The sequence below is a fragment of the Crinia signifera genome, chromosome 19, assembly GCF_055691185.1.
Source record: "Crinia signifera chromosome 19, ASM5569118v1, whole genome shotgun sequence".
Classification (NCBI taxonomy): Eukaryota; Metazoa; Chordata; class Amphibia; order Anura; family Myobatrachidae; genus Crinia; species Crinia signifera.
In genome coordinates, this window is record NC_139226.1 from 144,952,627 (window position 1) to 144,965,455 (window position 12,829).

The following is a 12,829-nucleotide window of genomic DNA, read 5'->3' on the forward strand; positions in this document are numbered from 1 at the left end:
ACGTATTGTCTGGTTTGGGTACTAAGAACAGAATGGAGTAGAAATCCTTCTTTCTGTCCTCTCGCAGTACCGAGATCACCACGCCCTTTTGCAGGAGAGACTGTGCCGCCCCCAAAAGGGCTGTTCTGAGACGTACCTCCCTGGGCAATGGTGTACGCAGGAACCGCCTTGGAGGGAATCCCTTTAGGTTTATCGAAAACTTATTTTCAAAGAAGTTTCAAGCGCTGTGCAGAGAGACCAGACAGTGTTTCTCTGCACACAGGGAGCTGACAGGACGCGCTTCTGTCAGCCCCTACTGCGCTCTTAGTGTGCGGATTTATGTAGAATCCTCACACTGGGCCTTATTCTAATTCACTCTGACAAAATCCTTCTTAGATGGGCAAAACCATGTGCACTGCATGTGGGGCAGATGTTACTTGTGCAGAGAGAATTAGACTTGGGTGGGGTTTTACTTCAAAGTGAGATCTATATTGCAGTGTAAAAATAAAGCAGCCAGTATTTACCCTGCACAGAAACAAAATAACTCCCCAAATCTAATTCTCTCTGCACATTTTACATCTGCCCCCCTACAGTGCACATGGTTTTGTCCATCTAAGGATTCGGTCAGAAAGAGTGAACTAGAATAAGGCCCACTGTGCCTACCTAAACGAAGTGTAAAATTAAGAAAACAAACAAACACCTAGATACTCTAATAAAGGCTGCTCCAGCAGCCCTTTTCAGCATTGCACCCACTCCTGTGGGCACCTAAAACGAACTGTAGCATTGTGGGATTCCGATGGGAGGAGCCTACCTCTCTAAAAGCTTTAGGATAGGTGCCTGGCTCCGATGGACCCTCCTATATCCCAATGTGAGCTGTGTCACCAGGACAATTGAAGAGAAAGAAAGGACAGTGTGTATATATACTTGCTGGCTCTGCTTGTCCTCTGTCCTGTTCAGCCTCTTACCAGCGTGCAGCTCTGGCCTCCTGCAAGAGGTAGCAGGCAGGTCCTGTCGGTGCATGTCTCTGGTCTCCCATGGGGAGATGGCAAGTGGGTCCCAGCGGTGCTCGGCTGAGGGCTCCCACAAGAGGTGGCAGGTGGGTCCCGGCGGTGCATGGCTCCGGTCTTTCTCAAGAGGTCGCAGATACGAACCCTAGCTTCATGGAAAAAGAGCGATTGAGAGAAAAAGAGAGGGAGAGAAGGGGAGAGAGGTGATTCATAGAGAGGGGTGACATGAGAGGGAGGAAGATGGTGAGCTTAGAGTGGACAGGCTAAGAGGGGGTGCAGTGACAGTGGGTAAGTTGATATGGTGAGATGGTAAGTTGACAAGTGGAGACCAGAGGGAAACGGGGAAAGGAAGAAAGCAAAAAAAATAATAGGAAAGATGGGGTGGGTGGGTGAGATGACTGGGTGGAGCGACAGGGGGTCAGGTGACAAGAGAAAAGGGGTGGGAAGAGTGAAAGAGAGGAAATATATGGGACAGGAAGTGAAATGAGAGGGGGGAAGGTGACAAGGTGAGGTAACACGGCAAGAAGGCGTAAGAAGAGAGATGGTGGGCTAATGGGTGTGAGGCGAGACAGGGTGAGCTTACGGGGGTGAGGCTGACGGGGCTAAAGGGAGTGAGGCAAGAGAGAGGGGGGGTGGAGTGAAGGGGAGCTGGCGGGGTGGAGGCAAGAGGGGGAGAGCTGGCAAGAGGGTGAGCTAGTGGGTGTGAGGTTTTTGGCTAGAAGGGATGAGGCGAGAGGGTGAGGTGACGGGGCTAGAAGGGGTGAGGCGAGAGTGGGTGAGGTGACGGAGAGTTGATGGGGAGCAAGAAAGAGTGAGGTGTGGAGAGCAAAAAAGAGAAAAGAGTTGTGGTAGGGGGGGGGGTGAGAGGGCGTGAGTTGAGGTGTTGGAGTGATAGGGTTGGGAGACGGGGGCAGCCGCAGGTGAGAATTGGGGTGGGGGGTGCACAGTGCAGCCGTGGGTGAGAAGGGAGGGTGGGGGTGCAGCTGCCAGGTGGGTGAGAGAGAGGGGAAGGGGTGCAGCTGTGGGGGGAGAACCGGGGACAGGAGGGTTTAGCTGTCGGGTGGGTGACGTGGAGCGTGTGTGGTGCGGGTAAGGGCACAGGGGGGTAAATGTGTACCTGCACACTGCCAGTAATCCCCGCGCTTGAAAACATCTCTAGTCACATGGGTGTGACATCTGAGGACAGCAAGTCACATGGGGAGGACGTCATCAAAGATCCTTTCCACGAAGGGAAGCTAGACGCTACCATGATGATATGGCAGCTTTGGTGTATTGTGCTCGGGCTGAGTGCTGAAGTGTTGGGGGGGGGGCTGTCCGGGGCGCAATGCATGGGGGGAGGTCGGAGAGATGCTGGGGGAAATAGGGCACACTGAGGGAGCACAGGGGAATAACACTGCAGGGGGGGGCAGGTCAGAGAGACACTGGGGCAATAGGGCACACTGAGGGAGCATGTGAAGAGTCAGGCTGCGCGGGGGCAGGTCAGGGAGATAAAGTGTACCTGCACAGCCAGTAATCCCCACGCTTCTGCTGCTTGAAAACGTCTCTAGTCACATGGGTGTGACGTCATCTGAGGACAGTGGGTCACATGGGGAGGACGTCAAAGATTCTTTCCACGAAGGGAAACTAGCTGCTACCATTCCTGCTGGCACCAAACAAAAACTGAGGAGCTGAGCATGGAGGCAGGGTTATAGGGGAGAGGGACCAGGCATCCTGAGAAACTTTCAAAGCTTTGCTGATTGGTGCCACGGTCCTCTAGATCCACCTACAACCCCAAGGTCACCCTGTGGGAACCATGGAACCCGAAAAAGAAAAAAAGAAAAGGAGAGAAAAGGGGAATGAGCAGATGGAGTGAGGGGGTGAGATAAAGAGGGGGAGAGAGGAGAGTCAGAGAAAGGATTGAGATGAGAGGGAGGAAGGTGATGGCGAGCTTAGAGTGGATGAGGTGAGAGGGGACAGGCTAAGAGGGTCATAAGTTGAGGAGAGGGAAAAGGGGACAGGGAGAAAGTGAAAAAATAGGAAAGAAGAGGTGTGGTGAGATGAGAGGGGGTGAGCTGACGGGGGTGGAGAGACAGCAGGTAAATTGACAGAGGGTGGGTGACGGCGTGAGCTGGTGGGGAGCAAGAGAGGGCAAAAAAGAGTAAAGATATGGGGTGGGCGGAGAAGTGAAATGAGAGGGGGAAGGTGACAGGTCAAGAGGGGGATGAGGCTAGAGGGGGTGAGCTTACGGGGCTAGTGGGGGTGAGGAGACAGGGCTAGAAGGGGAGAGGGTGAGCTGACTATAGAAAAGGAGTGGGGAGAGTGAAAAAGAGGAAAGAGATGGGGTGGCTCTCTATTAAGAGTGGGCGATAGGGCACAGTGAGTAACAGAGAGAGAGAGAAGAAAGAGTGGGGGAGGTATGGGACAGTCAGAAGAAAGAGGTGACTATATATATATGCTTGTCCTCCCCGTCCTCTGTCCTGTTCAACCTCCCAGCAGCTCCGAACTCCCATGGGATGTGGTAGGTGGGTCCAGGCGGTGCGTGGCACAAGCTCCCATGGGAGATGGCAGGTGGGCCCCAGCGGTCCGTGGCTCTGGTCTCCCGCAAGAGGTGGCAGGTGCGAACCCTGGAATCATAAAAAAGATGGAATGAGAGAAAAAAAGACAGCAGGGTAGAGATGAGGCGACAGAAAAAGAAGGAATGATTGAAAAAAAAAAAAAAAAAAAGGAGAAAAGGTGAAGGAGCATAAAAGAGGACAGATTGGGGGGGGGGGGCAAGTCAGAAAGTATTGAGATGAGAGCACGGGGTGAGCCGGCGGAAGGGGTGGACAGACACGGGGTGAGCCGACGGAAGGGGTGGACAGACACGGGGTGAGCCGGCGGAAGGGGTGGACAGACACGGGGTGAGCCGGCGGAAGGGGTGGACAGACACGGGGTGAGCCGGCGGAAGGGGTGGACAGACACGGGGTGAGCCGGCGGAAGGGGTGGACAGACACGGGGTGAGCCGGCGGAAGGGGTGGACAGACACGGGGTGAGCCGGCGGAAGGGGTGGACAGACACGGGGTGAGCCGGCGGAAGGGGTGGACAGACACGGGGTGAGCCGGCGGAAGGGGTGGACAGACACGGGGTGAGCCGGCGGAAGGGGTGGACAGACACGGGGTGAGCCGACGGAAGGGGTGGACAGACACGGGGTGAGCCGACGGAAGGGGTGGACAGACACGGGGTGAGCCGACGGAAGGGGTGGACAGACACGGGGTGAGCCGACGGAAGGGGTGGACAGACACGGGGTGAGCCGACGGAAGGGGTGGACAGACACGGGGTGAGCCGACGGAAGGGGTGGACAGACACGGGGTGAGCCGGCGGAAGGGGTGGACAGACACGGGGTGAGCCGACGGAAGGGGTGGACAGACACGGGGTGAGCCGACGGAAGGGGTGGACAGACACGGGGTGAGCCGACGGAAGGGGTGGACAGACACGGGGTGAGCCGCGGCTGAGATAGTGGTGCGCAGGTGAAGCCATGGACGAGAACCGGGGGCAGCCTGGGTGGATGAGCCTGGGTGAGGAGGCGTGGCGGGAGCAGCCGCGGGTGGATGAGATTGAGAACTGAGCGGGGGGGGGGGGGGGGGGGGGGGTATGCAGCCATTGGGCGGATGAGATGGAGAAGGGGGGCACGGGTGAGAACTGATGGGGGAGGCAGGGCCAATGGCGGGTGTTGTGCGCGGCCGCCGGGCGTGTGGTGGAGGTGCAGCCGTGAGTGTGAAATGCACCCCGTAAAATGTGTACCTGCAGTGCACAGCACACAGCAATCCCCGCGCTCCTGTCGCTTCAAAGCTTCTTAGTCACATGGGTGTGACGTCATCTGAGGGCAGCGGGTCACATTGCGGACGACGTCATCAAGGATCCTTTCCACGAAGGGAAACTAGTCGCTACAGGGCAAGAGGAGAGAGAGGGTGGGCTAGTGGGTGAGCCTACTGGGCTAGAGGGGCTGAGGCGAGAGAGGGTGGGTGATGGGGCGAGTTGAACCAGGGGTGGGGGGGTGCAGTTGACAGGTGGGCGAGATAGAGGAGAAGGAGGCTGGGGTGCACAGTGCAGCCGTGGGTGAGAATGGTGAAGTTTTCAGGTGGGTGAGATGGAGAGGGGAAGGGGGGTGCACAGTGTAGCCATGGGTGAGAAGGGGTGGGTTGGGGTGCAGCCGTGGGGGAGAACCGAGGGGTGGGGGGGGGGTGCAGTTTCCAGGTGGGTGAGATGGAGAGGGGATGCTCAGTGCACCATGGGAGAGAAGGGGGGGTGCAGGCACCGATGAGAATCGGGAAGAAGGGGGGGTGCAGGCATCGGGTGGGTGACATGGAGCGCGCGTGGTGCGGGCATGCGTGGTGCGCAGCCGTCCGGTGGATGAGATAACGGGGCAGGCCCTAATTTCCCAAAGCCAGCGGCAATGCACCCCTCCCCCATACCCAGCAGGACACCCCCCCCACCCCCACCAGGACCCACCCCCCATACCCAGCGGCGGCAGGACACCCCCCACCCCCCATACCCAGCAGCAGCAGGACACCCCCCATAACCGGCAGGACACCCCCCACCATACCCAGAGGCGGCAGGACACCACCCCCCCCCAGCGGCGGCAGGACACCCCCCACCCCATTCCCAGCGGCGGCAGACACCCCATACCCCATACCCAGCAGGACACCCCATACCCATCGGCGGCAGGACACCCCCCACCCCCTCCCATACCCAGCAGGACACCCCCCACCCCCTCCCATACCCAGCAGGACACCCCCCACCCCTCCCATACCCAGCAGGACACCCCCCCCATACCCAGCGGCGGCAGGACACCCCCCACCCCCATACCCTGTGGCGGCAGGACAACCCCCCCACCAGTGTTCCCTCTAAGCTGTGCGCACGTGCGCGCGCACACACCTTGAGGAGCATGCGCACAGACATTACAACTGAGCGCACAAAGCAGAAGTGGTCCCTTTTTGTAGTTGTGGACTCAATTAATGTGTGTTTCACCCATTAACTACATTGTATACTGTATTTTGAATGTTTCAATGTTTAATATCATTTTGAAGTAAAGATAACACAAATGCTGAATGTCATTTTCCAGTTATATATAAGTGACGCACAAAAATTTTAATTTCATTCCAAAGTTGCACAGCCAAAATCTTTAGCCGCACACAGCCTTCGTAAAATTAGAGGGAACATTGCCCCCCACCCCCAGCGGCGACAGGACACCCCCCACCCCCATACCCTGTGGCGGCAGGGCACCCACTCCATACCCGGTGGCGGCAGGACACCCCCCACCCCCATACCCGGCGGCGGCAGGACCCCCCCCCCCATACCCAGCAGGACAACCCCCCCCCCCATACCCAGCAGGACACCCCCCCCCATACCCAGCAGGACACCCCCCCCCATACCCAGCAGGACACCCCCCCCCCATACCCAGCAGGACACCCCATACCCAGCAGGACACCCCATACCCAGAGGTGGCAGGACACCCCCCACCCCCCCATACCCAGCAGGACACCCCCCCCCCCACCCCCAGCGGCGACAGGACACCCCCCACCCCCAGCGGCGACAGGACACCCCACACCCCCCATACCCGGCGGCAGTACACCCCCCCATACCCAGCGGCATCAGTATACCCCTACCCTAGCGGCGGCAGGAAATCCGGGGCCTGTGCACTCTCTCCCCACCCCCATACCCGGCAGGACACCCCCCACCCCCATACCCGGCGGCGGCAGGACACTCCCCACCCCATTCCCGGCGGCGGCAGGACACCCCCTACCCCCATACCTGGCGGCGGCAGGACACCCCCCACCCCCATGCCCGGCGGCGGCAGGACACCCCCCACCCCCGGCAGGACACCCCCCACCCCCATGCCCGGCGGCGGCAGGACACCCCCCATGCCCGGCGGCGGCAGGACACCCCCCATCCCCGGCAGGACACCCCCCACCCCCATGCCCGGCGGCGGCAGGACACCCCCCACCCCCATACCCGGCGGCGGCAGGACACCCCCCACCCCCATACCCAGCGGCGGCAGGACACCCCCCACCCCCATACCCTGTGGCGGCAGGACACCCCCCACCCCCAGCGGCGAGAGGACACCCCCCACCCCCATACCCTGTGGCGGCAGGACACCCACTCCATACCCGTTGGCGGCAGGACACCCCCCACCCCCATACCCGCGCGGCGGCAGGACACCCCCCACCCCCATACCCAGCAGGATACCCCCCCCATACCAAGCAGGACACCTCCCCCCCCATACCAAGCAGGACACCACCCCCCCCCCCCCCCGCCATACCCAGCAGGACACCCCATACCCAGAGGTGGCAGGACACCCCCCACACCCAGCAGGACACCCCCCACACCCGGCGGCAGTACACCCCCCCCCCCCCCATACCCAGCGGCACCAGTATACCCCTACCCTAGCGACGGCAGGAAAGCCGGGGCCTGTGCACTCTCTCCCCCTCCACCCATGTAACACACCAGGGACATAGACGGGGGGAGGGTGTAAACGTGGGGTGCCCCAACTGTGATAAATACACTCCCAGTGTACCTGATGCCGCCGTGGGACTGAAGAAAACGCACGTGCTCTTTCCTGCAGTGCACGACGTACTCCGAGTCCTGCAGCGCCGGGAAAACTGGGCTGCGTGCTGACTCCTCCCCCTGATGACGACAGCAGTCACATGGAAGTGACGTCTTCAAACCTCCTTTCCACGAAGGGAATCTAGCCGCTACCTTAGTATATGCATCAGTAGTAAAGGGATAAGGTCATTGGGTCACCACCAAGTAGGTCAACAAGCATTAGGTTGACACCACTAGGTCGACATGCAGTAAGGTCGACAAGGTCATTAGGTCGACAGTTTTTTTTTTTTTTACTGTTTTTTTTTTAAGCGGACGTGCTGACAGGCGGGATTTCATGCCCTACCATCCACTAGGACATAAGGGTAAAAAATATGTATTTTAAAATTACAAAAAAAAAATGTCGACTTTTCACTGTCGGCCATACCCATGTCAACCTAATGATCCTGTTGACCTTGCCCATGTCGACCTAATGACCCTGTCGACCTTATGACCTAATACATGTCTACCTAGACTCATGTCGACTTTCCTGCATGTCGACCTATACACAAGTCGACATAAATGCATGTCGACCTAATGACTGTCTAACAACTTGCTGGTGACCAACTGATCCACACCCATAGTAAATGGGTATGTGGCCATTAAGTTGACAGTCAAAAGGTTGACCACTGTTTGTTAGGGATGGACTATCAAATAAAGACTGGGAATCCGCTATCAAATCTTTCGATGTGAAGGTCACTGACCATTGCATTAAAAGAATTCATTAGGGAAGACAGTTCATATGATTGGCGCATGCGCAAAAAAAAAAACCTTTTTCTTTTGCACATACAAAACAATCTTCAGCCTGGCCACGGATGCGCAGGTACTTGTGTATTATCACAGCGCCCACTACTCTATTTGCATATTGTATGGCATGCGATGCGATTTTCCTATGTAATGTATTCATTGCTCTGTGTCAGTGAATCCATTAAAAAGATAGGATGCGATAAAAAATCGCATCGCATGCCATTATTGTATGGCATGTGATGAGATATCGGTTCTGATGGAACCTAGAATAATGCCATTTAATGGTACAATGAAATATAATGTCATTTATTTAGCCCCCCCCCCCCCTATCCACGTCATCCCGAAGCGTGGCTATACTCGTCCGACCGACCTTTTCATACCCCCACTATCCACGTCAGCGTGGAGTTGATTTTATATAGTGCGGCGAGCGCAGAGAGCCACTGAGCCCCGCGAGGGGACGCGTAATACATGTAACATAAAACACGTCTGCTCGCCACACTATATAAAATCAACTCCACGCTGACGTGGATAGTGGGGGAATGAAAAGGTCGGTCGGAAGCGTACCGCCGCCGCTCGCCACGCTTCGGGATCACGTCGATACGGGGGGGCATTAATAAATGACATTATATGTCATTTAATGCTATAGTACATTAAATACCATTATAAGCGTAAAAATGCGGCATGGAGTTGAGAATAGAAAGTGTGGCGAGCGCAGCGAGGGGACGCGGATACCTGTGAAGCCCGCGAGGGGACACGGATACCTGTGAAGGTATCCGCGTCCCCTCGCGGGGCTCGCCACACTCTCTATTCTCAACTCCACGCCGACATGGATAGTGGGGGTATGAAAAGGTCGTAGGACGCGTACCACCGCCGCCCCTCGCGGGCTCGCTACGCTTCGGGTTGGCGTTGATAGTGGGGGTGATACAGTGTGAAAAATGCCATTTGGGGTGCATTTCACATGATTTGAACACATGTCCATGATTTTTGTGAAAAATGGCATCGCATCGTATGCGATCTTTTCACAAATGCATTAAAAACCCGGTAAAATCGCATCGCATGCCATTACATATGGCATGCGATGGGAGCCGTGATAGTATACAAGTACCGGGAACAATACTGTGGGCATTTGGCAACACATTTATTGGCGCATGCAGAAGAGGGTTGTATGGGTTTGGTATTGACCATTTCGACATTGACAAAAGGTTGACACATGAAACGTTTGTTACTTGGATAAGTTGACATGAGTTGTTCAGGTTTTTTTTTTGTCAATGTTGACACCTGAGCACATGAACCCCCATTAGTGTAGTGTGTACCCTCACTTCCCTCGCCATGCTTCAGGCCACTTTGCCATTCCCAATTGTAGTCTTCCTGGATGTAAAAGTATGAAACAGTAAAAGTATGAAACAGTAAAAGTATGAAACAGTAAAAGTATGAAACAGTCCAAACACTGGGAAAATCTTGAAAAACTCATGTTGACATTTTCATGTCAAGTTGACCTAGTGCATGTTAACCTGTTGTCAATGTCGACCTTGTGCATGTCGACCTTTGGTGTCAACCTATTAACTATCTATCATGCCATAGGCTTTGGGAGTGCGTCAGGGTTATAGTGCACAGGCAGAGCCGGATTAACAATGGGCCTGATGGAGCTATAGCTCCAGGCCCACTCTCCAAATAGGCCCATTTTGTAGCTGAGGGTCAGGGCTTTCCAACGCGACCAGCCCCGTGTCGCTAGCCCCTCGGGAACCTGAGATACCGCCAGGCAAAGCTGGAACGTTTTCCCCCATAGGATAACATGGGACCCGATAATTCCGACCTCCACAAGGTTCCAACGGCTGCCAGTTCCCCCTCCGTCATCACAGAAACTCGAGGTTGATCTCAGTCAAGCCCAAATCGCTGGGCCTTTAATCTGATACCTGGTCTATATGGGTTCATGGGTTCTAGAGATATTGCGGGTAAAACTTTTTTTTTTTTTTTTTCATTTCTGAAATGTAATTTCATGGCTGTTCATGTTGTTTGAGGACAGATTTCTCTGGAACCAAACGGCCCAGTTTCACGAGACCAAAATTATTTGAAGGCTACATGTAAATGGGTCAGTTGGTTCCGAAGATATAGCTGGTTGTTTAAAGGGGCGGGGTGGTTTTCTCTCCCCCTCAGACCAGAAAATGCAGGGACTAGGCTGGTGTAAAAGGGGTCAGTCCGAGAATGTCCCTGCATGATCCTGGGACCATATTCCCTGCATTTTCTGGTATGAAAGGGGTATTATTTGAAATAGCCGGGACATGCAGTGCTCTGAATACAGCCGGGCAGCCCCCTGCTCTCTGCCCGGCTGTTAATAGGTGTCATTTCTGCCCGTGGCGACTGTCCCCCAGTTACCGCGAGCATGTATTCCCACATGGCAACGAGCATGGAACCCGTGGCAATGAACATGGAACCCCTGGCAATGAACATGTAGGTAAGCAACACTGTGTAGCATAATTTTTAATAGACATTATGGTGTTTGGCATAATACGTAATGGAGATTATGGTTTGAGGCTTAACATGTAATGGGCATCATGGTGTAAATTTTTAATGTGCACCTTTGGCGTGCAATGCCCCTATTTATGAAGCATATTGTGCATTATTGCTCAATCTGTTTGGTATAGTGCAGGCATGGTGTGGTAAACTTAGGTTACCATATAAAAGGTGCTGACATATTGTCTACCAAGTTTTGGTTTTCAGTATTTTTTTATGACTGGAGTGCCGCCTCACCCCGCAAATATTTTAGGACATCAGTGTCCTGTGGGTGCACCTTTGGAGTGCACCCGCCAATATATCTCCCTGCATTTCTCTTATGCCAGCCCCCTGCCTTTTTCCAGGCATATATAATTAGTTGAAAGTATTTACACAAATACAGACACACCCATGAGCAGACCACCCAAACAGAACACTGGCCACGCCCCCCACATTATTAGGTGCTGGCCACAACATCTATTATTGCGCATAATAGGTCCTTGATCATTTTCAGCTCCAGGCCCATTTAGACCTTAATCTGGCTCTGCGCACAGGCTGTGCACAAATCAATGTAATAGAATGCAGGCCGCTGGGTGATGGAGCAAATCAATGTAATAGAATGCAGGCCGCTGGGTGAGGGAGCGCATCAATGTAATAAAATACAGGCTGCAGGGTGAGGGAGCAAATCAATGTAATAGAATGCAGGCCGCAGGGTGAGGGAGCGCTTCGGTGTGATAAAACGCAGGCTGAGGGTCAGTGTGATAGAGCCAGGGCCGGATTAACAATGGGCCTGATGGAGCTACAGCTCCAGGCCCACTCTCCAAATAGGCCCATTTTGTAGCTGAGGGCCGGGGCTTTGCAACGAGCCCAGCCCAGCCCCGGGTTGCTATCCCCTGGGAACCGAAGATACCGCCAGATAATTTATGGATATATATATATATATATATATATATATGGAGAAATAGTATGTATGAGCAGCGCTATGAAACAATAAAGTCCACAATGGGTCCAGCAGAGTAGAGTAACCTTATAACAAGGTATCTTTCAAAGTCACCAGAGTCTGTTGTTAAAAGACTGCAGCTCCCTTTAGGCACAGAGACAGCATCCAGGGTCAGGATGAATTGAACATCTAAAATACACAGAAGAGAGAAAAGGGGCGCTCTATGGTGCATGTAAACGATATTTTATTTTGAGGAAAGCACTCAAATATCAGATAAAAGCTAGTGCTCGTACCAAGATAAAAACGGCTGTGGGCTGGTTACCACAAGATACAATCATAAATACCCGGGGCACACCGCTCCTGGAGTGAAGTCCACTTGCACAGGGATGAGGAGAACCGAGGGTGCTGGTTTGCACCGCCGGGAAACCGAACCAGGGCTTGGGGATACACGCCAGTCGGGGCAGCCGGGATCAGCAAGACGCGGGTATCACAGGCCACGCCCTAACGCGTTTCGTCAGAGACTTCGTCAGAGGGCGTGGCTCTGTGAATACCCGAGTAGAATATAACAGCGTGCTCCTCCAATGAGGTAGCCGCGCGTCATATGACAGATCCAGAGCAGTGTGCCTCAGGCTTACACTGAACAATACTAAAATTACATACAGATACAATCCACATGATACAATTTAATACAATGCTACTATTCATCCTGTAGCTAAAGAAATAAAACAATACATATGTACTAACAATAGATCATTCGGAGGCACACAGCTATAAACTAAAACTTTAAGAATTATATAACTTTGACCATGATTAATGCGTAAAGAATTTTTTGCCAGTGTCAAATACATCAAAGCAGCACTTATAGTAAATTCATAAAATTGTATATAAAAATATAAATATAAATTCATTAAAAGATATATATAAAGAGATATATATAAAAAATGTACAAAACATGTAAAAAACATATTTGACATATAAAGCAGAAATTGAGAACCAAGCATAGTGAGACTAACGTATACATAATCATTGGTTAATGAACGGTGTCACCTCATAACCCTCGTTCATTCCA

The 12,829-nt window shown here is 53.9% G+C and overlaps 1 long non-coding RNA gene across 1 annotated transcript; it reads right to left on the bottom strand.

The window, feature by feature from the left end:
- Positions 1-1,619: 1,619 nt before the first annotated feature.
- On the bottom strand, positions 1,620-7,695 carry LOC146043146 (uncharacterized). The gene is made up of 3 exons (XR_014464141.1): positions 7,519-7,695; positions 4,746-4,888; positions 1,620-3,589 (listed from the first exon to the last, which is right to left on the bottom strand). It is a non-coding gene; the product is annotated as an uncharacterized LOC146043146 (long non-coding RNA).
- Between the last annotated feature and the right edge of the window lie 5,134 nt (positions 7,696-12,829).